General features: G+C 39.9%; 1 protein-coding gene across 10 annotated transcripts in view; it reads left to right on the top strand.

The window, feature by feature from the left end:
• Positions 1–337: 337 nt before the first annotated feature.
• Positions 338–23,034, top strand: part of fat3a (FAT atypical cadherin 3a) — a 251,252-nt gene continuing 228,555 nt past the window's right edge. For all 10 annotated transcript variants that reach the window (XM_055012369.1, XM_035947739.2, XM_035947744.2 and 7 more), the window contains exon 1: positions 338–493. The gene's annotated coding sequence lies outside the window, so the exon portion shown is untranslated. The remainder of the gene's footprint in view (positions 494–23,034) is intronic.

A 23,034-nucleotide genomic window follows, 5' to 3' on the forward strand; every position in this document is an offset into this window, starting at 1 on the left:
ATGTTATTATGTTTTTTTTTCCAAGTTCTTCTGATCTTGCTAGAATAACTTTGAAAATGAATTTATCAAAGATCAACCACAGGCAGTATGGATTAATTAGCTGTAGACATATTTTCCTTTCAGGTCAGATCTACCAAATATCACTGTGTCAACAGCCACGGTCTCCCTATTATACCGGGTTTTTGTCTAATGACGATCTATGAAATAATTAAATGCATTATCTACTTTAATTATTGTGGTTCCCTTAAAAATAGCATGGCGAGAAATCAAATGTGTGGGTTATTCTGTTTGCTTCGCCATGCCCGCGCATCTCTGCGCATGATCTGGCCCCGTCGCGAGCGCGCGCCTTGAGCAGCAGTGGTAGTGCAGGGAGCGCGGAACGGAACGGACTGTCAGTCAGCAGTCTGTCAGTCAGTCTCGGTGCGAATTTGATGGTGTGGATGATACTGAATTGGACGGACTGTTTCACCTGGATATTCAGCAGCATGGCCGGGTGAGTCTAGCGGTTAAGAGCCGCAGAACTGGCTGAGATACCACGGTAAAGTTCGAGGTATGCAGGCAAACGTGCTGTGAGAAGGCTGACAACGGCTCTCCGCAGCGTTTTCGTTTTACTGCAAGATCTATTTTCACGAGGTGGGCGACCTGGGCCACGTAACATCTGCTATACTAGTAGCATTTGTGCCTAGCTGCAGCCGTGTTGCTCCACGCAGCGCTAACGGTACGCTAGCTAACGATGGGGTGGGAAAACATCGGAGCGGTGGCTGCTGATGAATAGCGGGCTCCACATTAAGCTACATGGGACAAGTGAGAGTCCGATCTCCACTGTAGTCAGCCGACCAAATCGCTATGTGGTTGTAATTACTTTATTCTTCCATTACAACTTGCATTATTGAATACACATCGGTATCTTGTCAGTAGTACATTACAGGAGGCGTATCCATGGGAGCAGGTGCATGTCTGTTAGCCTATCCATTATGCATCTAATAAAGCAACTTCAGTATATGCTTTTGAAAAAACAAAATAAACAAAAAAACAGTCCCGCAAAGCAGGCCTCCCGCGCCTTTATGTTAATCACCTTCACAACACCACAGCCACCACAGCTGGAATGCTCCTGGAGTGGAATAAAGAATTCTTAATGTGTGCCATTTTGTCATACTGAAGCACTCCATTGGATCATTGGATCTTTATTTTTGGATCTATGTTGAGAGAGTCCTGCATGATGAGTGTGATGGCAGTGGCATGTTTTGTGTGTTGCTGCAGGCAGACAAATGGAATCAACAACTTGTACTGATCTGAAGTGTCCCATGGGCATTCGGTGAAAACGGGTATGAATGTGCATGATGGCGGTAAATTGCATGTTTGTGTGTGTGTGTGCAAGGGGAGGTTGCATCATGGACATTGGTAGTTAGCAGTAGTTAGAAGTCAGTGAAGAGTTCATCTTCAGGGTGGAGCTGCATTAACTGTCATGTTTTTTTGGAAGGGTCTTTGAAAGACATCAGGGTGTAAGAGGCAGTGTTGTGAGCATTCAGTCGGCCTGGTTGTATGTACCTGTCTACCACAAGCACACACTTACCTATGCACATATCTTCCACTTTTGTCTGTTTGTGTGTGTGTGAGAGAGAGAGCATGTAGGTGCTTCCTGCTCTCACCTTTCAGTAGGCAGGCAATCAGCCAAACTACAACACAGCTGTCCATTCACTTGCTGCGCCTGCCTGTGTTGCAGTTCCTCCTGCTTTCGTCAACACCTTCCGCTCTTCTTCAACACCTCTTTCTCTTTCACCTGTTCACACAGACTAATTTGAACTCAGCCTAGCTGGCTTGAAGCATCATGCTAACTATTACCAATACCATTGGCCCTAGCTGTCCTTGAAGGACCATCATGGTATGTTTGATAATGGGCTTTCTTTGTATTTGGAATACTGAGCTAGTGCAGGTGTACCAGCAATGAATAAACATCTTGAATTTTAACATTTCACAAATTTGAAGTGCTGGAACAAGCATGTGTTATGAGTGCTAAATACGTATGTAAAAGTAAATTAAAAAAAAAATATCAATTGAATATTCACATTGGATGACATGGTAGACATCCTTATACCAGTATGGTTTGGTGATCCCCATTAAAGGGTTTTTTTGGGTCCTTCCCACCATCACTAACTGCTAATAGTGAATCCAAAGGCAACTTTGGATTGTTGGGTTCTCTGTTCCTTGTTTAAAATTCACAAGATCTTTACCTTACCATGCAAAGTACTATGAGATGACATATTTTGTGAGTTGGTCCTATATAATGATTGAAAATATTGTATCTGCTTTTATCACCCCTAAAACCAAAGCTATATAAGGTTGATGCTGATTTGTGGCAGTGCCATGTCAATAAACATGAAAATGTGTGCATGTTTCTGAACTGTTTTACTTACATTTCTCCAACATTCGGCCTGCTGTGTTTAACATCTTGGAAATGTTCTCCCTTTATAATAAAGCTGTTTGGCCTGCGCTTGGCTGCACAAAATGAGGACCTAGTGTTGATTTTGCCTGAACTGAAAAACATAGCTTTGATCAGTTTTACAGTACTCAGTTTGGCGTATTCTCAGTATGTCTGAAAGATTTTGCAGTCTTGTGGCTTCACCTTCTTGCAGTGGCATATCTGGATTCTGTCTGCATCACTGCAGATAGCATGTGCATGAGGCTTCGCAGGGGAGCTGCAGTACTGCTGCCTGCAGTGACTGACCTCCCCGCTGAGCGCACTGACCTCCACATGGAAAAAGAGAGGGGGAGGAGGAGATGGATGCTCTCTCTCTGTTCGTTTTGTTCTCCTACTCCACAAGCGCCTTCCTCTACAGGCTGCATGCTTGGAAGTGGCATTGCTGCTGCAACCCCTCTTCCTTCTCTACCCTTCCCCCACTTTCCCCTCATCTTAGGGGTCCTGAGGGGTTTGTGAGCGTCTGTTCTTGCCAAATGCCAGCACTCTGCAGGCCCCCTCCCTTCTCTCCCTCTCTCTATGATGTTTGAAAGAAAGAGAGAGAGGGAAAGGGACAGACTTGGGGAATTTCTTTGGTTCTCCTTATACAACCAGGCTGGAGGGGGGTTGTCTGTATTACTGGCACTTTGTCTCCATGGTTTGTGCAACTGGCTGATCTATGTGTGTGTGTACGAATGGGAATGCTATTGTTCTCAGCTACTGCTGGAATTCTGTTGAATTGTGGTTGTGTCAGCCTAGATGCCCAGCAGTATTGTTTGTCTTTGTCATTTTCATCTGCACATGGTCTATTTTTTGCCCTCACATGTGTGACAGTCTGGTCTCGACATCAACCAGTCTCTCTGTTCACTGATCAAAACACTCTGCATGTGGAATGAAGTGCAGTGTTCACCATGTAGAGGTTTATTAGTTTATATTCGATGTTGTTGGTAAGACAAAGTGCTTTATCGTTCTGCCATCTAAAAATTATGTCAGTACTCTGTTCATTTTTAATCGCATGGCTGTCCACACATAAAATGGAAAAATCTACACCAATCAGGCACAAAATTTAAACCACAGACAGGTGAAGTATATAACATTGATTAGCTTGGTGCCATGTTATGCTGATAAACCTTGGGCACTGGCATTCATATGGATGTTTCTTTGAAATGAAACACCCACCTATCAATTATTTCATACTGATCACACCCTCCCCATGGCAATGGCACCCATGGATGGCAGTGGCCTCCGTAAGAAACATTAAGCACCTCACTGTAAAAAGTGCTCAGGCTTAAAGAGTACCACTAAGAGTGCGAGATTGATCCCCCAAACTCTCTAGATCACAATCTAATCAAACATGTGTGAGATGTGCCAAGACAAACCTGATCCATGGAGGCCCCACCCCATAATCCACATAACTCAAAAGATCCACTGCCAAAATCCCAGTAGCAGAGAACGCAGGACATCATTAGAGGTCCTGCGTTGATACCTTGATGGGTCGGAACTGTTGTGGTGGCTATTAGGCAGGTGGTTTTCATGTTGTGACTAAGGGTGCTTTCACACCTGTTAGTCCGCTGGAGTGGTTCGTTTGGACCCAAAAGTTGTTACAATGTTGCTATTTTCAACTGGTTCGGTTTGCATTCACACCAGTGTTTTCGCAGTTGAACCTACTCCAATTAATGTTATATCTCCCCCCAGTCGTTTGGCGACACTGTTTACAAAACAAGGCGTTTACGATGACGTAGGTGTATGCTGATTGGCGCAGCATGTGAAGAGGGAAAAATCCCGGAAGAAAACAACAGGCTGTGTTTATTTCATGGACCGCGGTTTATTCGTAAACAATGAACTATGCTCTCCTGTTCGCTCTTGTTGCCATATATTCGTGTTATTGCTTTATGCAGCAAGCACAAATACTGCTGTTGTTTCAGCATGAAGCTCGCATTCGGTACGAGAACATTATGCAGTCGTGTGGAGAATGTGGTTTAGCTAGCGCGAGTTTTTTTGCGCCTCCCAAAATTCCCTGTGCAGGTTGCTATGGAAGCTCCCGTAGACCAAAAAGTCTGCTGCGCCATCAAGCCGGTCCGAATGGAGACAGGTTTGTGTTCTCACCAGGAGCGAACCGAACTGGAGTTCACATAGAAGCGGACCGAGACCACCTCCCGAAAGTGGTCTCGGTGCGGTTCGTTAGTCCGAACCAAAAAAATCTGGTATGTTTTCACATCAGCCCAAACGAACCGTACTTGCAGGTGTTGCGGACTTCAGTCCGCTTTAAGCGGACTAAAAGACGTAGGTGTGAAAGCACCCTAATTGCTGTAGAGTTGATGCTTGGGCTTGAGTTGGCCTAAAGTAATGGATAGTAGGACTCTAACTGCATTTAAATGTTCATGCTATGTTGTGTAGCTATGCCAGTTTGTTTGTAAACATTTAAAGATGGTGAACTCAGTTAAAAAACAAATAGCTGAATGGAAGCTGAAGACTTAGCTGTGAAATCAGTTAAAACAGAACGAAAGCTGCTTAAGTGTCAAGAGTAAATAGGTTGAAATGTCATGTAAGTTACAGCAGTTTTCTGTTACAAGAGATGACTGATTTGGACAACTACACAGTAGTGGTGTGTGATACTGCAAGTTCTGGTATCGATCCAATACCAAGTAAACACAGTTCCAGTATCACCGATACTCCAGACTAACTTTTTCAGTTGTCACACTGGTATGACAGACATTGTCAGTTGGTCGCACCCGCCTGGTCCCAACTGGTTATAGGCAAAATACATAGCTGAAGATTTGCTTATCACAGACACTACATTTACCGATGTTCCCTAAACACTTCACAGCGTGGTAGATACTGCTCAGTGGCTGCGGTGCTCAAACAGATGTGTGAGCAAAAATTGCTTTGAAAAGAGTGAGATGAAGTGTTCTTATATTAGATTTGTCCAAGATGAAAGTGATTAATTTTACCCACGTGTTGTTTTCTATGAACGGAGAAAACAGTGCACATACGTTTACTACGTCTTTTAAGAGCGACCGGTCAGTCATTTTCTTATAGTGGATAGAAGCTAAAATCATGATTGTGATGAATGATTATTAAATTTTGTAGCCTTGCTATGGCACTAGCCTTTGTAATTGGCTCACTGATTCAGTATCTTCCTGCCTGCAGTCTGATCATCAGGTGTGTCTCAGTCAGTTCTCGCTCTCTGACTCCCCTTTCCTCAGTTTTGGTTGAGGAATGCACAACAGCTAAACAGCTCGTTTTAAGTGTCAGGTTGGAACAGACTGATAGAGCCACGGAAGAAATTAAAATTATACTTCCTACCACTGTGATGTATGATGTGGCTGCTGAGCCTACGTGCTTGTTTGTCTGGCGCTGCTGAGTCACGTGATGGTACAGCATCCAATCACAAGAGGGAGGAGGAGCCAAGTGCTCCGCTCTGTGACAGAAGGAGCTCTGACCGACGACCAGGTCGCCTCTGATGAAACCGCAGCAGTGCAGGCATACAAGAGAGAAAATTAAACTAAATTAATGATCTCATTACACTGGTACCGTTCATTATCAATATCAACATTGGTATCCATATTATCAATATTTGGATCGATCCACCCACCACCACTACACAGCTGTGCTGGAGGTTTTGAAACAATGCCTCCGAAAACATTTTTTCATTCAGCCTTGTTGGCTTTGCCTGTTGATCAAGTCACAATAACATTGTATAGCCTTTAGAATAAGGCCTACAACCCGGTCCATCATAAAATACAAAGGCCATACAATGTTATTAGAAAAGATTGTCAGAAAAGATTTGGAACAAATCAAGAATTTATTGCAGGTAACGTCAGTTCCAGTACTTAGGAATGGGACACAATTTGACCTATACAGGATCTGTTTCTCGTTTTTTTAATTTCGTATTTTTTTATCATCTAATTTTGTTTGTTTATGTTGAATTTGTACTTTTTAATGCAGGGAGTCACATGCCTGTATGTATTTTCTGCCATCTTGGTCAGGATATCATGGAACAACAGAATTCAAATAGTTTGCTTGACTGAAATTGTAGATGTTCAGAGCAGATTATTGGAATTAGTTGGCAGATCGGGAAATATTTTAAAGGACTGGTGCCAGCTTAAATAATTTTGATCAAATGTTGAATCTCTCCTCATTTACTGTGTAAATTGTTTGTGCACATTAGGATGCTAGTGTTACAAGCACTGCATTTGGTCTTTTATGCAACTGAAAATTGTGCGTGTGAATGTTCAAATCTACTGGTGTGACTTACATGGATTTGCAACTCTGACTGTGGCTCTTTCTTTCTCATTGCCTTCAGAATGGCAGTGTATAGAAAATTAAATTAGTAGCTACTCACTTTAAGTTAGTACTGTCTGTTGCGTTCACTGGTAAAAATAACTAATGTTCACAGTGGCCATATTGCTGATATTGCAGTTGCAATGCCCCTCACCCTCCCTTCCCTTTGTGTGAGAGAACCTGGCTTGGCCTCTAAAAATGCAAAACACCATTTCATGAGCCAGTGCTTAGTTTGTCTGTTCTGGGCTACTGCAGAAACAGCGTTGCAACATGGTGAACTACGTGAAAAAGGGCTCAATCCCTCTGTAGATATAAAAGGCGCCTTCGAAGATAATGCAACAATAGTGTTAAACTCTTAAGTCTGTAGTTTCTACTACATCTTTTCCTGACTTGATTACAGTAATTTAAGGAGTTGCATTCTCCTTATTAAGCTTTTCTTCATGTTATATCAATAATTAAAAATTATTACATTAATATTTTGAGACATGGTTTTCAATTTTGGAATCAAGTTGCTTGCGTCAGAGTAGCCCATTGCCATTACTTTTTCAATGTGTCAGATATATGTAATTCATATTGTGCATGTTTTCTGCTGCTGTGTAAATATAAATATTGGTTCAGAGAACTAGTGAAACCATCCAGTACAATGGAAATTAATGGCATTTAGTTTACACTGCTCATTAAGTGTGCCAATGCATAAGCATTGAAGCGTGCTTATTGTTATTGCTCGGGCGCAAGGCGTTGAGTATTATTTGTGTAAATCCCTGTTTTGATATCCTTTATGTTTTCAACGCTGTCTCCGTTTAAGTTCTAGAATTTTAATAAAATTCAGGATATTCATTTAGTTAAAAAAATCATGTATTGTCACCCACTCAAAATGTTGAATAGAATGAACTTTTTAAAAAAAGTGCAGTTAAAGATTGCTTCCTTCTCACAATTGTTTCCCTACATGAACAATTTCCAAAGAGAATACGGGCACTTTAGTCTTCTTTCACCCAGTGTGAGTCTCATTGCTGTAGGACTCACTTTTTCACCTCAGAAAAATCACCTCAGAACACAGTGTGGCAACCAAAACTCTTAATGACTTCAGTTATATCTGAGCCCCAAAATGTTGTATAAAAATTAGAAACAGTGATTCTCTTTAACCTAAAGCCAGATCTGTATATTATGCAGTAGGTACATGAAAATACAACAGTGTGTTCAAAACAAGATTGTGCTTTACACAGTGAAAGAATTTTTCAATACGAGTTTCAATTTTTGACCTGATGGTTTGTTTGAGGGGCTAATCCTTAGCCTGCCTGCCTGCCTGCCCCTCTCTCTGCACCCAAACTCTGTGTCTTCTCAACCCTCCCCTCTTCTTCACTGAAAAAGGCGGGAATCACCATAGCAACCAGCAACTGACAGGTGATTGGCTGATTGATGCTGGACTAAGAACGATGTACTCCAAACATGGCTGCCCTTATCAGTAATGTATGTTATAATGGGGACATATCTAATAGCAGCTTTGACAAATCAGCACAGCTGTTACTAATGGTATTAAAACTCTAATTAGGCTAAGGGAAGGAAGTTCACATATCTGTGCTTTTCAAAGTAAGAGCCCATAGTTAGCCTAAAGAAATTAGCAGCATGCAAATAAAAGTTTTGACATATTATAAAGTGCTTTCAAGAGACTGAAATATGCTGGCTTTTCAAAATAAACATGCCATCTCATGGCTTCCTCTTGAGCAAGACTGTCAAAACGAAATCTCCCCAATGTCAAAGCTTAACAAACAGTACTTTTTCTGACACTTTCTCTCATACACCTATTTGTGGACAAACCGTCTGTATGCCTTTCACTTTCAAAATAAGAACCCATACCCAGTAACAGAGCTTGGTGAGCGGGTCTGTTGTAGGCTGAATCTTTTCTTTATTTTCCATAGCCAATGAAAAACACTGGTAATTGCAAAGCGTCACCAGGGTTCTGTGACGTGTTGCACACTTTCAAAGTAAATCTCAGATTTCAGAAGGAATTGATTAGGGTTTGTCAAAATTTCTTCAAAAATTTTCAAGTTGGAATTAAAATTACATTTGAAAACAACATGCTGCTTTTCACAAATGTCTGGATAGTCAATTATGTTATTTTTATGATGATTATTATCCTGAAGATAGACATATTGCTTTAACCACCACAAATTAAATTTCATTTGCCTCCATTGTATTGGGATGGCAGCAGAAATATCTGAAGCTGAAACTTGGCTCTCTGCGTGCATAGTGAGGTTCTGCAATTTCATGTTTAAAGTACTTTCTTGTGACCTAATTCTATTACTCAAATGTAGATGAGTGAGGTGAGTTTCTTCTCAAATTTATTAGCTGTCCAGTCATTTTAGTCTTGTTTGGATACACATTTGAAACCTGTAGTACAAAACTAATCACATCTGTTGCGTGGAGGCAGATATTTTTGACCCCTCCTTGTGTTTTCACTTTAATGTTTGCCAAAGGCTCAATTGTTTTTTCACCGTAATTGTGAGCACACAGCAGAGTGAGTGACAAGTATATCTGTCTAGAGCACTCACACTACAGATATTTCATAACACACAGTTAGGTGTGACCCTGGATGAGCTGTTGCTTGCTTTTATTTGTCAGTAGCCAATTAGGCAACATGTCAGCTGATGTAACCATTACCTGTAAGTAACACTTATTACTGGTGCAGTCATAAGTGCCACCACATCTCACCTATATTCAATTTTCTTTCTGCTTTCATGAATAATGGAAGTTGAAAAAATAAGTCTTTTAGACAACTGCAAGACATCTAGTGAATAAAAGATGTTAATTTCCTGTGCAGATTATGTGAAGTATTGTGTTATTGCTCCTTTTACTCTCAACACGTTCATGGACCATCATACCTAGCTTTCATGGTTTTATGTTACACAAATGTGGATTTTCAGAAGCTGACAATATGTCTTTAAAATTGCTCTTTAAAACATTCACTCCTTGTTTTCTGGGTCTTTCTTCACCTGAGTGGTGGCCAGAATTGTTAGCCTGTACACAGCTCTCCAAGCTGTCATCAGACCCAGCTTCATTCACTAGGACTGACCTGACCACCAGCAAAACCTGAAAAATGAATCTCTGAATCCACCAGGTTCAAATTACTTACAGAATTTGCCTTCAAAAAAAGCTTGTTTTCTGTGCCACTTGTCTAATCATGCAGTAAAATATTTCACAGTAAGCTCTTTGTCATTTTAAATCATGTCTCCTGTTATTCATTTAGTGTCAGGGGTCTCCCTTTCACATGCACACTGAACGGCGGTGCAAGAAGTATCAGTTAACCACTACTTTACCTCCGAAGCCACAGTGACTGCTGACACAAATTCTTACTTACGAGCAAGTGTCCGTCTGCTTTATAATTGAAGAACTGCTATTTAAGCAGGCCTGTATGAAGAATGTAAGGTACCCTGCTCTTCCATCCATCAGGTGGAGGTCGAGTCCCACTGCTCTACTAGTCTTTCGATGATGTTCATTTTGTCGTTTATTATCATAGGATAACGTTATTTTTTTATACCGCCAAATCTAAGAAAAGATGGTTTTACCTTAGCTGACATGTTTCAACTACAACTGCAGTCTTCTTCAGAGCGTCATCCGTGTGCTGACGTGTGCTGACAAAAATTTTTTAAAAAAATAACGTTATCCGCTCTACTAGTCTGTTTGTGTATGATGTGAAGCAGAGGGCACGACTCCTGTTCTGTTCACCTTGTATGAATGGGCATACGCAAGAGGGCAGTTTAAGGACTGTTTAACCGGTGTGTGTAATTAGGCTGAAAATCCAGCTGTAAGGTGCCATATCTCCAAAGTCTGACAAAAGTGGGGTCACATCGCCCCTGTGTTTTAACATTGCAGTAGCATTGACCTCCTCCTCATTATATTCCACATTACTTATCCTCTTTTTTCCCCATCAGTTCCAAACAAGTGTTGAAATCTTTCTTTCTTCAGCTCCATGTTTCTTTATCAAATCTTGATAGATTTGCAACTGCCAGTTGAGATTATTTGATAGTGTTAGATATCTAGACAGACTGCAACATGCTGCAGTGTTGTGGTTGTGGCACTGCAAAGCCAGTGATGTCTCCATGCTCTTTTTTTCCTGCCGTGAGTGCCTGGCACTCAGAACTGCCAGAGCAAATGGATATTAATCCTGTGTGTGGCTGGTCAGTTTTGGCATGTCAGTCAGCCGCTGGTGATTAGCAACAGTAGGTTAATAAGGTAAAATGAAACTTTACTATTCCCTAAGAGAAATATGCAAACATTTCTGCTTTCAGCAGACTGTGAAATTTTATTTTTTTTCTGCCCCATTACATCTTAGTCCATAGAATGTATGTGTCAATGAAGTGTCAGTCAGATTGCAAAACATTGATTTATTTTACAGTTGGTCAGGGGTACACGAGGAAAATAATTTCTGTGCTTACACTCCTCATGTTCATATAGCCTTGGGAAGCAAACGTTCACACAGAGGTCAGTGCAATGCCTTGCAGCTATGCAGAAAGAAATTGTAATTTTACTTTCCCTGCAGGGTAGTGAACCTCATCGCTGCTTTGGAATTGACAGAAATGTGTCAAAAATTGTTGGCAATGACCGACTTTGGGCTGTATGTTATTTGGCATAGTTTTTGTACAACATTTGTTTGAACACTTGTCAGCCAATAAACATGTCTTTGTGCTGTTTTTGTGAAGTTAACTACTGGCTAATTTCTTTATTTCTCAGACTTTAAGAGGTTCATTCTTATCTCATGTTTTCTTATCTTAGACTCCAGAAAAACTTGAATATACATGAACCGTCAGCTGAAATTCTCGCTGGACAATGTATTATGTAAACAGTGGAATTTGCAGACTGGTAATGATTCAAAGTGTGGAAATATTGTCCTGCCTCAGCCTGTTATAGAACAATAGTTCAGCTCATTGACCATAAGTCTTGCCATAAGAGCCTTCGGCCTTTCCCATTCTTCGAAAGAAATGCATTCCTTCAGACAAGGTTAAATTTCAGTGCAGAGCTGTGATGCTGAGAGAGAGCTGCTGCTGATTTTAACAAAAATTGCATAGCTGTCTTGGTTCGGGGGAGACAATGCTGGCCTAACTGCTTGTGACTTTACTTCTTTTTCTTCTGAGCAGACCAGATTGTCAGCACCAACCTCTCAATCCATTTCTGATTTGTTGCTGAAGGTGTTCACCAACTGGCAGTGTGGCTTTGTTAGAATTTGTTGTTCAGAGAGAGAGAGAGGGAGAGACCTTGCTGCCAGTACGTTGGAAAATTCAGTTCAGAGAACAGCCGTGGTGATGTTTTGTGGATCAACAGCTCATTAGGGGAACTGTCACTCTGTTTTCCTTTCACGACTTGACAAAGTCAGGAAAGCGTAACATTGAATGTAGGAGCAGGTGTCTCTTTATTTAATCACTATTTAGCGATACTACAGTTTCAATCTGAAAGGGGGCTCTTTACTGAGTAAATTAATCTCCATTTGCTACTGATTGACCTTTTGACTTGTCAAAAAAAAGCTACAATAGTAAACATGCGATAAGCAACAGGTAAATTTGAGACCAACCACATTTTCCCCCTTCAATTTCAAAGAAAAGAGAAAGGCAAATAAGACATTAGTTAGTACACAATATACATGTATCTGCAGCTAAGTAAACTAAAAGGAAGGAATTATAGACATCACATTTCGAATCGTCATTCAGCACTTCAAATGATATGTATATAATTAACTGTCATAACATAATTGCTAACACTGTTGTTATATCAACAGAAGGTTGTGCACTACATATCCAATTATCATACTCATGAAATGTCGTGAAAGTAGTATTTACCTCTGTGTTTACCTGTGTTGTAAGAATTCAAGTCTGAACACTATATGACAACATGAACAATACATTGATCCGAAAATGTATGCTTACAAAGTGTGTGTGTGTGTGTGTGTGTGCGCGCGCACGTGCGTATGTGCGTGTGTGCATGATTGAGTGATTGAAAAGGTGAGGATGACTGTGTTCTGGGAAAAGGTAGTTTCTTTATCAGCATTCAACTTTCCTGCTGTTGAGTCTTTTCTTTGCTCTTGGGTTTTGGAGAGTTTGCACACTAGTGAAGGGGACAGTTTACTGAATCCTTTTGAAAAATAAACAGATCAATCTTTGACAGTTGGATAGTGTATTTTGTTTTTGTCCTTTTTCTGAGTTCCATTTTCCATGCAAATAGAAAGGCCACGTTAACAGTCATTGTCAAAGCAAGGTTTTTCTCCTGGTACAGTGTTAATTTTGACAAGAATTTTTAATTTAATTTTAGCCTTAGTCACTCACCAAAGACTGGATTTAGTTAATGTCACATTTTAGTCTTTTAGTTTTATTTTGTTTTAGTTAAAATTTAGTCCATGGAAATAAGTTTTAGTTTTAGTCTCAGTTTTAGCCTTATTTTCTTCTTTTGACAGTTTTGTTATACTGTAAAAGATTTTGCAAAAGGATGTTTGTCATAGTACAAACTCCATTGTAAGCATACCTACAACTATGTGTTTAATCATCTAAACTAACAATGTACCATATTACTCTTGCATAATAAAAAATGTCTCAGGCCTGTCAGAAAAAGTGCAATACATAATCATGTTCTTCACAAGATCTTGTTTATTTTCTGTATATCTGAACAGACCACTTACAACCTGCAAGAATAAAACTCCAATCTTCTTAAGACATCAAAAGAAGATCATAACAGCTTAACTGTTATGCCCATTTTAATTTAGTATTTTCTTACAAGGGCATCAAAACCTAGCCAACACATTTAATCACACACCCATTTTAATTCAGTGTTTGTTAAAGGGCATCAAAACTTAACTGTATGCCCACTTTTACTAATCAGTATTTGTTATAAGGAAATTAATGGGCCATCAAAATAATAAACCATTTAACTGTGCAAAACCCGTTTTCACTATTTATATAAACCTTTTTCAAAAGTATGCCATATAAAACAGTGTAGAAAAATATAAAAGCATTGAGAAAGGAAAAAGGGACATGAGTGAGGCACAGAGGCCTAACAATTAAGTCAATCTATGTCTTGGTTTTATCCTGTCTTATCCTGGTTTAGTTTTAGAAAGGCGCTTCTCTCCAAGGTGACCCTTGCCCTGTTGCGATGGCCCTTGTCAAGTCACCCGTAATGCTGAACACTCGTTCAGCAAAAGCCTGAGATGCAGGCATCGCAAGTAAATCCAGAGCCAGAGGCTTCAAAGTCACATACGCCACTGAGGTTTGTGCCAACCAAAAGTCCAAGCCATGTTGAAAATCTGGGATCTGCTGAGACAAAAGCTCATCTTTGTATTTCCTCACTTCCTGTTGAGCACAGTTGGCCTTGGGTTGTTTTGACTGATGGGAGGATGACAACTTGGTGGCCAAAAACTTAAATCGTGGTCGTTTTGGGGGCACCTCTTCGACATCCCTTGATGGCTCCCCATCATCCTTCTTCAACTCATCTACCCTCTGTGTTGCTGATATGGAGGCAGTGGCACTTAAGATATATTTTTCTGCTTCTTTCAAAAGTTCCTCCTGGACTTCATCATCTGAGTGTTCAATGAGTGTTTCTCCAGCCACAGTTGGGTCAAGGAAGCAGGCTGCAGAATCTGGCCCAACTAGGATTTAGGAAGCAGCTGATCCTTCGTTCCAGGTCAACTTTCATTTTGTTTGCCAGTCCACGCATGTCTCTGTGACAAGACTCCAGAGCAAACTGGGAGAGGTGAGTTGTCAAATCCAGCAGGGCTGGCAGAATCAAAGACAGCGACATTGTGTCACTCTGAAGTGTTTTTGTGTGGTCAGCAAAGGGCAACAACAGATCTCTGACAGCAGCTATCCTGATCCATTCACTTGGGAGGAGACAATCCCATCCCATCTCATCTGCAACCTGGGCCACAGAATCCTTCACCTGAAGAAGGCGTGAAACCATTTGAAATGTGCTGGACCATCTTGTCACACAGCTGGGAATTGGCGCAAGTCCACAGAGGTGGTGAAGTTTCTCCATTGCAACTGAAGACCTACGAAACTGTTTCACAATAGCTTTTACCTTTTCCAACAGACGAATAACAGAGGCGTCCTTGTGGATCATGTTGACAACCAGTTTTAGGGTGTGAACAAAGCAGCATGTTCGCGCCGTAAAGCCTCAATACCCGAAAAACAGACAGTATTTATTTATTTAATGGAAACTGTGTACACATACCTCCAAGTACAACATCTGAGTATTCTGACTAACAAAGATATACAAAATTTAATTAAATTAGTTAATTAATTAGTTAATTATTAGCTAATACTGATAAATCTGTTCAGGAATATTTTGCGACCACACTATACATATTGCATGAGTAGTCTTGTATTTCTGATTTTATTATGTTCTATGTATTTTGCTGTAAAACAAATGTTCTCTCATGAAACAATACAATGAACTGAAGTGATAAGACTAACTCCATAATGTCTTACCTTTCCTCCTCTTGCTCTCCATCACTGCTCCCCTCGTCTTCATCTGCAGAGCTAAGCACCTCTTCCTCCACTGTTCTAAATGCAGCAACCATGTTGCTCCCATTGTCTGTGATCACTGTAAGGATCTTGTTGTCTGGTATCCCCCATCTCTCAGTGCACTTGTCAACACATGCTCTGATAGAACTAGCAGTATGTGGATGAGAGATTTGTTCGAGACTTATTAGTATGTGCTCAGGTTTGTTCAGGATAGTGCAAAAATAAGATGCACTTATAGTAAGGAAGGAAGCATTAAGTTCCTTGGTTGTCCAAATGTCAAAGCCAATTGTAATCTTACGTGCAGAAGCCAGTCTCTCTTTATACTTCTCCTTTTCATCCTTGTAAATACTCTCAATGAGGTTGTTCATTTTGTTTTTTTTGGGGATCACAAAACTCTTGTCAACCACTTCCATCATTTTAATGAAGTCCCTGTCTTCCACTGTACGAACTGGAAGACCAGAACGACCTATCCACAAAGCCAGAGCTCTCTCTCTTGTCTTTTGTTCTTTACCATCTGGATGGTACTTTAATGTGGAAGTGAACATGTTTGGAATCGTTGTCCGTTTTGGCTGTTTTTCCTTTTCACTATCCATTTTCTGTAGTACAGGTACAGTCAGAGTCTCTGGAATCTGAAGGGCCGAGAGGAAAAAAGGTGTTACTTGTACTGCCTGAATTATTTCATAATCATATCTATGTAGTACACTATATCAATCTGAGTTGCAGCCTAAAACAAAGAACACAGTCATCTCAAATAAGATTACAACCATTAACCATAACACTAGTGCTGGGGTAGCTGAGAATTTTGTAGTACAGGCCATAAAGTTGCAGAACAAGTAAAAAACATCTGGTACAATGTCTAAACACATGGAGTTAAGAACATAACCAAAATTTAATCATTTGTTCATTGTGCCATAATCTATATTTCCTGAAAATTTCATGAAATTCCGTTCATAACCTTTCGAGGTATCTTGCTAACAGACAGAGAGATAAACACCGGATAAAACATAACCTCCTTGGTGGGGTTAATAACCCGTTACTGATCTGATTCACAGCTTTCATACGGTCACCGCTCCCTCCATTCACTCCATACCTCTCTCCACTACAGCAAACACATTAACGCATTAATATTTTTAGCCGCAGGCTAAAAATATTAATGCTAGCTTAGACAAAAAGTTAACATTAGCTTAAGGTAACTGCTAGCTTATTCTCAAAAAGTGTAAGCACACCCGCATATTAAGTTTCAGCTTCACTATTGGCTCAAGGTTACTTAGATTTACGTGTAATTTAATCCTAAAACTCACTGCACATGCTGTCGTAGCAATCTCCATTTTTATATTTAGCTTGTCAGATACTACAGGATGGCGGGCCTTCAGGTGTCTTTTTAAATTTGTTGTGTTTTTTCCGCCAAACTTAAATCCACAAGGCTCTCCATCCTTGTTAGGAACGATACACTCAGTCTTTCGTTTGGCTGGAAGGTAACAGAAGTGTGTCCATAAATCTTCTCTTCCTTTTCTTCCCACTTGACATGTAGCAGCCGCACGTGAAGTTGATAATCCGCTCGTCATAATTGCTGCCGTCCGAGCTGTGGAGCCAAGGCCTCTGTGTGGCAGAGCTGGACGTGCACCGTCACTGCACGGGGGGCGGGGAGCGAGGGTGAGGCAGTGCCAATCATAAAGGTACACTGAGATAATTAAGATAGTTAAGATAATTAATTGGTTAAAAGGAAAAACAACCAAGGCATAGAGGATGGTTGTAATCTAGATTGTCCGGCCAGCCAGCTTCATCTTTTTCATCATGTCTTTACTCGTCAGTTGATAATGAACAGAGATTTCGTTTTAATTTTTGTTGTCAGTGCTTCTTAAATTTACGTTCTCGTCACAAATTAGTCACGGAAAAAAGGATCGTCAACGAAAAGTTTTCGTTTAAGTTCTTGTTGACAAAATTAACACTGTCCTGGTATGAGAATTAGTTTACTGTTCATCTTTATATAGTGGCAACATGGTCTTTTTGATCTGTCAAGATTTCAGAAAGTACAGTTGCCAATCGCTCTGAAAAAAATCTCTTCCACATTCTGCCAAATTGGGGCTGTACAGTGGCTTGGTGGTTTGGACCATCGCCTTGCAGCTTGAAGATCTCAGGTTCGCGTTCCGGCCTGGGCCTGGGATCTTTCTGTTTGGAGTTTGCATGCTCTCCCTGTGCATGCGTGAGTTTTGACTGGACTCTCCGGCTTCCTACCACAGTCCAAAAACATGCTCAGGTTAATTGGTTATTATAAATTGTCCGTAGGTGTGAAATTGAATGTGCTTGTTTGTCTCTCTATGTGTAGCCCTGTGACTTGTGGCCTGTCCAGGGTGTCCCCTGCCTTCACCCTAAGTCAGCTGGGATAGACTCCAGCCCCGCGACCCTAGTTAGAATTAAGTGGTGTATAGCTAATGGATGGATGGATGCATGGTTTCTGCCAAATTTCTGCCAAATCCTTTTTAGCATTTCTCTCTTGTTCCTTTTTTTTTCATTTTGCTGTGCACATATGCAAGCTTCCTGTCCTTAAAATAAAGTAAAACAAACAAAAAAAAAATTACTGAGCATATCCAAGAACCTTTGAATAAGAGTAATTGATATTCTGTCAAACAGACATCTCCTGTTGATTAGTCTTGGAAAATGAGAACTGTGAGCAAAAAACATCGTGCCTTCACATTGCAATTACTGCAATCAGACTAACGTGCACCGGCACATTGTAATGTCAGTGCTTGTGAAGCCCTGTGTCTGAGTATACACTTCCAATATCAAACGTATTCACACCACTTGTAAGTTTCCCCCTTTTAGTGATTTTAAACATTGAATCACGATCAATTTAATTTTGATTTTCAAAACAAAATTACAAAAATAATTACATCATGTCAAAGGGAAAGTAGATTTTTACTAAGTAATGTCAGTTAATCGAAAACATAAAATGTAAAATAGATGACTACATAAGTATTCACCCCTTTAAAGCAACACACGTGTAAGCGGTTGGTGCTGTATGTCACACAGTTAGTGAAATGGAAATCATCTGAGTCAGTGAATGTGTCTCAGTGTTTGTACTATAAGACAACAATAAAAGGACCGAATAGTGTTTGCAGTCCACCTCCGATTTCCCCTAAAATTTTTTAGCATAACTAAAGGGTATTTATGAAATTTTAGCTGAATATATCAAATTCTTTTCAAGACAATTAAATGTCCCTTATTTTTCAGCATTTCAAAATGCCCACTTTCAGAATTTTTTTCCTCGCACATTGTGATGTGCATGTGTGTGTTTGTGCATGTATGTGCTCAATCTTTTGCACTAGCATTAATGTGTGTTTGTCATCATTTGGTTTATGCCTGTTTCCACAGAACTGTAGAGAAGGCATGGGCATTCTTTTGTTGCTCCCATTACGCACAGGGAGCCAAATCATGGTAAACTTCATGCTACTATGAGCAATACGGAGGAAAACAGGAGAATGAAACAAACTAGTAGTTCTTGCTCTATAAGAATCTGTTTCCCAGTGGAAGACATTCTGATGATCCCCAAGCTACCATGGTGAAGTTCACTTACCCTAACACTAACCTTAACCCAAATTTTCATACTAAAATGTGATGAGTGAGCAGACTTGTTTTGTTCCCAAAAGGGAATTTTCATAATATGACTATGTAAACAAATGCACATTCACACATACATATGCAGGATCATATCCATCATGCCACTTGCAGTAATGGAAGTAAAAATTCATTTTGCTTGGTAGTCGACCCCCATCATTTTCAGTGACCTGCTGATGTTTTGTCATTTTCTCTCCCTGTTTCTCTCTACAACCTAACCTCCTCTATATTTCTGATGCTCTGCCTTGTCAGTCTTGGTGTTCACTTAATACTCACCTTCCTCTCATCCTTCTTTCAGCTTTACAGGCTGCCAGTGGTTTACCCACTTTCACCCTCCACCCTGTGTTCACTCTGTTCTTATTTGGCTTATTATATTCACAGCTTTATTTCTGCATGGTGGGTCTGGGTTTATTTTTTATTAGATATCCTACCTGTTGTTTTTCTTCTGTATTATTTGCCTTTGCTTTGGTTATTGTTCTCAAGTGATTTGACGCTCTCTTTTGTAGTGTGTAGTTTGATTTTATACATATTTTTACTAGGCTCCTTCTTTCATGTTATATTAACTAATTTCAGGCTGCTGTTAATGGCTTGCCGTTTTTGTAGATCAGAGAGTTTAAACTTGGAAAAATATGTGCAAAGACATTATGAAAATGGTACAATCATGGTGCAATAATAGACTGAGTAGAGAGGGACAGTACGATGTGCCACAACACAGAGGCAGTGTGTGCATATGTCTCTGCTCTGTGTATTACAGCTCATGGTAGTTTTTCAAGTTGAAGTAAAATTGGAATTTAAAAAAAAAAAAAAAAAGAAATCAATACATGGCAGTGTTTCCTCTAGGACTTTTTTCAGCAGCGGCGGCAGGCTCTCCGGTTTCAGGGCCGCGCTCTGACGAGTCATTAACATCGTATTAACTCAACGTATCAAAGAGTAGATACTGAGCAAGATAGTTGTCTGTAGTTTATTTTGGGACTCGCGAGTACCGACACGGTGCAGAACTCTGCTGTGAAGGTGGAGACATGTGGCAGTGTGTATTTGCAACAACAAAAAAAAGAAAGAAATTTGAAGGAGCGGCGGCTTGAGGATTTAGGATTTAGCGGCCTGCCGCTCCTGAATGAATGTAGAAGAAACACTGTATGTATATATATATATATATATATATATATATATATATATATATATATATATATATATATATATATATATATATTGTGTGTTTTTATTCTTTATTGTTGTTTAGGTCTGGAACAGGTGCACAATGCATTTCACTGCGCATTATACTATGTATAATTGTGTTCATGACAAATAAAAGTCTTCAATCTTGAATGATGAATCTTACTTTTGTGGCAACAAACATTTTCTGCATCAGCTGTAGTGAACTTTATTTAGACTACTGAACGTTGGTCACCTGTTTGTGCTGCACAGAGCTGCAGGTGAGTGATGGAGAGGCTCCGCCCCTCAGACACCAGGAGTTCTCACTGTCTGAACTACAGGCTGCGACAGACAGAACTCTGTTTTAGATCTAGAAAGCTAAAGTGCATCATGGACACTTACACGTCAGATACATGTCTTACACTGAGGAGACAGATTGTGTAACATAATGATCTTATCTTCTAAAGTACCATTAGCAGAACCGTTAACGTTGGAGCTTATCAATCCTCCAGTATTTAAAAGTTTCACCCTGGATCTTATTTAATAGCGGGGCTTGGTGCCCATTAATCTTGTCAAAGAATTTTTTTTGAGCTGGTTCAGATTGTAAAAAGATAAATTTTCCTACTATGGTTTTAAAATTGTGTCAGATGGACATTCATTTAATGTATTGTATGATGTCAAAAGACTTTTAGTCAGAACAACTTTGAAACTGAAAATATTAACATTAACAATATTACATTTTTGAGATATATTGACTTGAAATAGTTTTGCATTATTTTTTATATATTTGTCAGGTTAATAACAAGATTGGTTGTTCAATGTATGAAATTTTACAAAAATATTTCTTACTGATGTCCATACTGCAGATATTCTTTAACAGACTACCATATCCAGTTGCTTTGAGCTCGTTGCTCTACAGGTTTAACTATTAATTTATTCGTAAAATAATTTAGTAATTTGAGTATTTATTTATTTTCATTTTGATAATACTACTGCATTTTTACCCACTCATTGCAGGGTTGGCCCTTCGCTTGTTTGCTAGTCTGAGAAATATTCCCCAGAATTCATGAACTTAACATTTTTGACTTGTACTGACTTGAACATGGGAGGTATTTCTTTCAAGTGTTGCTGGAATTTACAGAAAACTGTTGGATTATTGCCTTTTTTCATAGACATAGAGCTGCTGAGTTGAAGGTTTACCTTCCTTCACTTCAGCAGTTCACCCATGCTTTTATTTTCCTGCTGAAATTGGTTGTTAAGGGAATTGTATGGGGATTTTGAGTGAGTCATAAATTTGTGCAGCCCTGCAACCTGCCTCTGTGACTGTATAGCCTGAAGGATGTGATGTCCTTTCGTTTCACTTTCAATGTGGGACACCAGCTTTCCACATATCAGAGAGGGTTGTGACCAGAAGATTGTTGGTTGCTAGGGCCTGCCATTATCTTTATGTATGGAGCTTTGTGAGTGGGAAGCAGACACTTGGTTAATGCTAAAAGACCTACTTGTATAGTCTTACTTTTTAGCTGCCTAATTCAACTGCAGCTCTCCTCTATGTGTCTTTCTCATCTTCCTGTAGTCTCCCCACTGTGAGGTTTGCAGCTTCTGCTGCACTATGTCGTGCGTGCATGCGTGACTGCATGCGCACAGTGGAGAAGGCCTGAGTGCAGTAAGGATGTGACTGGAATCTAGCTCTTGCCAGGCTTCAGGTGCTGAAGATGTGACTTTGTTGAGGCAAAACTCTGATAATGGTAATTACCTGTTGTTGAATTCTAGACATTGCCTACTATGCTTCATTGGGCTATTGGCTGCCACTGGATAAACACACACAGACACGCACGCACGCACTGTAGTTATCTATCACAGTTAATTGGTCTGTAATTGAACTGAATAATTTGGTCGTTTCAACCCAGTGGTATTATTTGTATTACTAAATTATATAAAAGTAAAACCTGAGTTTGGTATGTGTTGCAGGGACCAAAATTACCACAATTTATTTGAAATGTAAAGTAGAAAAAGCAATAATAATCTTAAACTGTGTTGATCCCAATTGAGTCAGCCTTTGTCCTACTGACTTTTCTTACCAAAAACCAAATAACACACGGTGAACCTTGACTCCTGAGGCCACTGATTAATTATTTGTGTAGCCCGGTTGGTACACTGCAGAGGTCATTGTAAATTTTACAATACCTCAATTAAGTTAAGCAAAAAAATGTTTACAGTATTATAACTGTATATCCGAGTATTTGGATATTTGGGTCCAGCCCTACTAGATAGTGTTTTGGAAATGCCGGATGAACCTTTATGTTCTTTTTGGTCAGTAGTGGTTTGTGCCTTGAAACTCTCCCATAGGTGCCATTTTTGCTTAGTGTCTTCCTTATTGTGGAATCATGTAGATGGACCGAAACTGAGGCCAGTGAGGCCTGCAGTTCTTTTGATGTTCCTTTGGGTACTTTTGTGACCTCCTGGATGAGATGTCAATGCGCTCTTGGAGAAATGTTGGTAGTTGGTCCGCTGCTGGGAAGGTTCACCACTGTTCCATGTTTTTTCCATTTGTGGATACTGTCTCTCACTGTGGTTCTCTGAAGTCCCAGAGCCTTAGCAATGACTTTATAACCTTTTTCAGACTGATAAATGTCAATGACTTTGTTTCGTAGCTGTTCTTGAATCTCTTCAGAGCATGGCATCATGTGCCGGTTTTAGCCTACTTTACATTGCAAGAGACAGGTTGTATTTAAGTGATGTTTAGGTTCAGCAAGCCTGGCAGTAATCATATGCGAGTGTGGCTGATGAACTTCAACCAAGTTGCCAAATGAATTTGGAAGATGTAGTGGGCTGGACAGCATAAACTACCAATCAAAAGTTTGGACACACCTTCTCATTTAATGTCTTTTCTTTATTTTAACGACTGTTTACATTGTAGATTCTCACTCAAGGCATCAAAACTACGAATGAACACATATGAAATTATGTAGTCAACAAAAAAGTGTGAAATGAGTCAAAACATGTTTTACATTTTAGATTCTTCAAAAT

This window comes from Amphiprion ocellaris, chromosome 7 (assembly GCF_022539595.1).
Source record: "Amphiprion ocellaris isolate individual 3 ecotype Okinawa chromosome 7, ASM2253959v1, whole genome shotgun sequence".
In the NCBI taxonomy this organism is placed as follows: domain Eukaryota; kingdom Metazoa; phylum Chordata; class Actinopteri; family Pomacentridae; genus Amphiprion; species Amphiprion ocellaris.